We start from the raw sequence: 5,068 nt of genomic DNA on the forward strand, positions 1-5,068 counted from the left end.
CAAGTCATTTTTGTAAAGGTAGTCATTTCAGTCGAAAGAACGACGTCTAGATGACCATTTTAGAAAACATATTTCCACTTTGAGTTTAACCATAATTTTTGGATATAGTTTCATGTTCATAATAAAAATCATTTTATCATAATAACAACTTTTAAATCAAAGTTTATCATAGTTTTTAATTAACTAACCCAAAACAGCCCGCGGTGTTACTACGACGGCGTAAATCCGGTTTTACGGTGTTTTTCGTGTTTCCAGATTTTAAATCATTAAGTTAGAATATCATATAGATATAGAACATGTGTTTAGTTGATTTTAAAAGTCAAGTTAGAAGGATTAACTTTTGTTTGCGAACAAGTTTAGAATTAACTAAACTATGTTCTAGTGATTACAAGTTTAAACCTTCGAATAAGATAGCTTTATATGTATGAATCGAATGATGTTATGAACATCATTACTACCTTAAGTTCCTTGGATAAACCTACTGGAAAAGAGAAAAATGGATCTAGCTTCAACGGATCCTTGGATGGCTCGAAGTTCTTGAAGCAGAATCATGACACGAAAACAAGTTCAAGTAAGATCATCACTTGAAATAAGATTGTTATAGTTATAGAAATTGAACCAAAGTTTGAATATGATTATTACCTTGTATTAGAATAATAACCTACTGTAAGAAACAAAGATTTCTTGAGGTTGGATTATCACCTTACAAGATTGGTAGTGAGCTAGCAAACTTGAAAGTATTCTTGATTTTATGAAACTAGAACTTTTTGGAATTTATGAAGAACACTTAGAACTTGAAGATAGAACTCGAGAGAGATCAATTAGATGAAGAAAATTGAAGAATGAAAGTGTTTGTAGGTGTTTTTGGTCGTTGGTGTATGGATTAGATATAAAGGATATGTAATTTTGTTTTCATGTAAATAAGTCATGAATGATTACTCATATTTTTGTAATTTTATGAGATATTTCATGCTAGTTGCCAAATGATGGTTCCCACATGTGTTAGGTGACTCACATGGGCTGCTAAGAGCTGATCATTGGAGTGTATATACCAATAGTACATACATCTAAAAGCTGTGTATTGTACGAGTACGAATACGGGTGCATACGAGTAGAATTGTTGATGAAACTGAACGAGGATGTAATTGTAAGCATTTTTGTTAAGTAGAAGAATTTTGATAAGTGTATTGAAGTCTTTCAAAAGTGTATAAATACATATTAAAATACTACATGTATATACATTTTAACTGAGTCGTTAAGTCATCGTTAGTCGTTACATGTAAGTGTTGTTTTGAAACCTTTAAGTTAACGATCTCAATTAATGTTGTTAACCCATTGTTTATTATATCTAATGAGATGTTAAATTATTATATTATCATGATATTATGATATATTAATATATCTTAATATGATATATATACATTTAAATGTCGTTACAACGATAATCGTTACATATATGTCTCGTTTCGAAATCCTTAAGTTAGTAGTCTTGTTTATATGTATATAACTCATTGTTAATATACTTATGGAGATACTTACTTATCATAATCTCATGTTAACCATATGTATATCCATATATATATATCGCCATGTCGTTTTTACAAGTTTTAACGTTCGTGAATCGCCGGTCAACTTGGGTGGTCAATTGTCTATATGAAACATATTTCAATTAATCAAGTCTTAACAAGTTTGATTGCTTAACATGTTGGAAACATTTAATCATGTAAATATCAATCTCAATTAATATATATAAACATGGAAAAGTTCGGGTCACTACAACATGCGTAGTAACTACTCTAGCATAGCCTAAGGTCGGCCTTGTACTTCTAGTATCAATTAGGGTTTCCATTACGAAAGAACCTCTGTCAAAATTCTTAGGGTTAGTTTCCTTACTGCAATCGTTGTGCCTCTGACAATGCCCTATGTATCTGACAGAGGCATCTTACCAAGGGATGACTAGTGTACTCTGAATCGGGGTTCGCAACTTCCCAATCACAGAGCCAACAACCACGTTCTATTAGTCGGAAAAGCGATTGAGTTTAATCATAATCAGAAAGCATCTCAACAGTATCTCATTACACAATTTCATATATATTTGGGTAGCGTAACAACTATATCATAGTATGCACAAAATATAACTACTCGCTAATCATGGCATTAATATCATCTGTCAAAGTAAATAAAGACATTATAACAAGATAAAGTACAGATAAAAGTACCCGTATATTAATCGAGTTTCGAAAGTACAAAAGTGACAACTCCGACTCTAGACAACTTCTTAGTACAATCTTCGGCGTTCGCCTCCTGGTACTTAATTTCCTACTCGGAGATGAGAAGGACTCGAAAGACTATTATCGAACTAGACTAGAAACTAAAAACTAAATTTGAGAGTGAAGTGAAAAGTGGAGAGTGGAGAATGTGTTGAAATGGACACAAATGAGCTTTATTTATACTAGATCCTGGCCTAGCAGGCCGTCCAATTTGATGGCTCCAATTTAATGGCTGGCTGTTTAATAAGCCCGTCTAAGTTGCTGTTGAGCCGTCCAATTTGATGGAAGCCCGTTTAATCAGCTCGTTTTTTTGGCAGGCCGTTTTCAATCAGGCAGGCCGTCCACCATAATGTGGCAGGTTGTTTTTCTCCTTTACTGGCAGGCCGTTTTTCTGAGTATCTTCTGATATTTTGCCGTTTTCGCTATAGATTATTCGTTTTAAGTCCATTTTCGCTAATTCTTTTTCCATTGCCTTCGTAATTACCAAATGCACCAATCTAGGCAAAAGATGCATATTTTGGCAATAAAGTTGATTACTTTATTAAATATGGGCCTGATATCGGGGGCAAAAACGTGACTTTTTAGCCGATATCAAAATATTCCACACTTAGGCTTTGCTTGCCCTCAAGCAAATTCCTCGTTTTTAACTTCAAGAAAACTTCCAAAGTTTCCTTTTTAATCAACTAAGAGGTTTTCTTATTATTATAAGAGCGTAACATAAAATAATCGTTTTTGTTAGGATTTGTAGCTATCTCTACAAGCATGAGGGGAGGTTACATGACTTTTGGCTATCTCTCAAGGCTCACTCATTCACATAAGTGTATGAGGTTCCCTATAGATCTAGAATTATGCTCGTCCATAGCCAGTTATATTTGTACCTTTCGTCATAGGCTTGGTCGAGAATCAAATCCTTCATGTGCTATGTATGACGGCGGTGATACCCATATCTTCTAGCTCATTAGTCAAAAAGGGTCAATGAAGGTGTTTAGAGAGTGGAGTTTTGACTTTTGGTAAAAATATGAAAAAGGGTTGAATACTATTTTTAAAGAGTTTATTGATATATTTAAAATGGGATAGATAGGAGTACGAATAATTTTGTAAAACACTTGAGTTCTTTTGTACTTCTTTCTAGGAGTTTCTCCTTTGAATTAGGCTCTTGGAACTCCAGCGGTTTTCATTTTACAAATTATACTCCTTTCTTCAGAATTTTGAGTCGAGATGTATCATAACTATTTTTTTCGAATATCATCTCGAGGAGCTTCCGCTGGTAGTTTTTCAAAATTTTTTCCATAATCTTTTTATTGACTATTTTGGAATTTCGTACGAGGTGATTTTCATTTTCTGGGTAGAGTATGAAATGTCCCGTTCATATTGATTATAAACGTTCCATATTAATTGATTTCGTTGCGAGGTTTTGACCTCTATATGAGACGTTTTTCAAAGACTGCATTACTTTTTAAAACAAACCATAACCTTTATTTTATCGACAAGGTTAAAAGGAAATCACCTAGATTATCAGAAATGATAATCTAAAATATCACACTTACACACTACCAATACATATTGGTTTACAATATTAATATGTTACAACAAAGTAAATTTCGAATGCAGTTTTAAACAATATTATACGAGCATGCTGACTCCAAATCTTGTCCATATATTAGCATGCAACAGCGGAAGCTCTTAATAATCACCTGAGAATAAACATGCTTTAAACGTCAACAAAAATGTTGGTGAGTTATAGGTTTAACCTATATATTTATCAAATCGTAATAATAGACCACAAGATTTCATATTTCAATATACATCCCAAACATAGAGATAAAAATTATTCATATGGTTTGAACACCTGGTAACCGATATTAACAAGATGCATATAAGAATATCCTCATCATTACCAGACATCCATCGGACATGATATAAAAAATCAAAGTACTAAAGCATCCGCTACAACGGATGGGGTTTGTTGGGCCCAATAGATCTATCTTTAGGATTCGCGTCAATTAGTAGACTGGTTTACTAATTCTTAGGTTACCAAGTAAAAGGGGCATATTAGGCTTCGATCGTTCAACCATAGAAAGTAGTTTCATGTACTTGTGTCTATTTTGTAAAACATTTATAAAGCTGCATGTATTCTCATCCCAAAAATATTAGATTTTAAAAGTGGGACTATAACTCACTTTCACAGATTTTTACTTCATCGGGAAGTAAGACTTGGCCACTGGTCGATTCACGAACCTATAACAAATATGTACATATATATCAAAGTATGTTCAAAATATATTTACAATATTTTTAATACGTTTTACTGTTTTAAGTTTATTAAGTCAGCTGTCCTTGTTAGTAACCTACAACTAGTTGTCCACAGTTAGATGTACAGAAATAAAGCAATATATATATTATCTCGAATCAATCCATGACCTCGTGTATACAAGCCTCAGGCTAGATAACAACTAAAAGTATATAATATTTTGGAATCAACCTCAACCCTGTATAGCTAACTCCAACATTACTGCATATAGAGTGTCTTTGGTTGTTCCGAAATATATATATAGATGGGTCGATATGATATGTCAAAACATTGTATTCATGTTTATGGTACACCAAGATTACATAATATATTAGAATACATGTATAATACAATATGAGTTAGATAGGATATGATTAATATAGATTTGTTATCAATTTTCACATAGTTACAACAAGCAAAAATATCCAATCTTGTTTTACCCATAACTTCTTCGTTTTAAATCCGTTTTGAGTGTTTCAAGTTGCTATGGTTTCATATTAATCTTAAG

Source organism: Rutidosis leptorrhynchoides, chromosome 3 (assembly GCF_046630445.1).
Source record: "Rutidosis leptorrhynchoides isolate AG116_Rl617_1_P2 chromosome 3, CSIRO_AGI_Rlap_v1, whole genome shotgun sequence".
Lineage (NCBI taxonomy): Eukaryota > Viridiplantae > Streptophyta > Magnoliopsida > Asterales > Asteraceae > Rutidosis > Rutidosis leptorrhynchoides.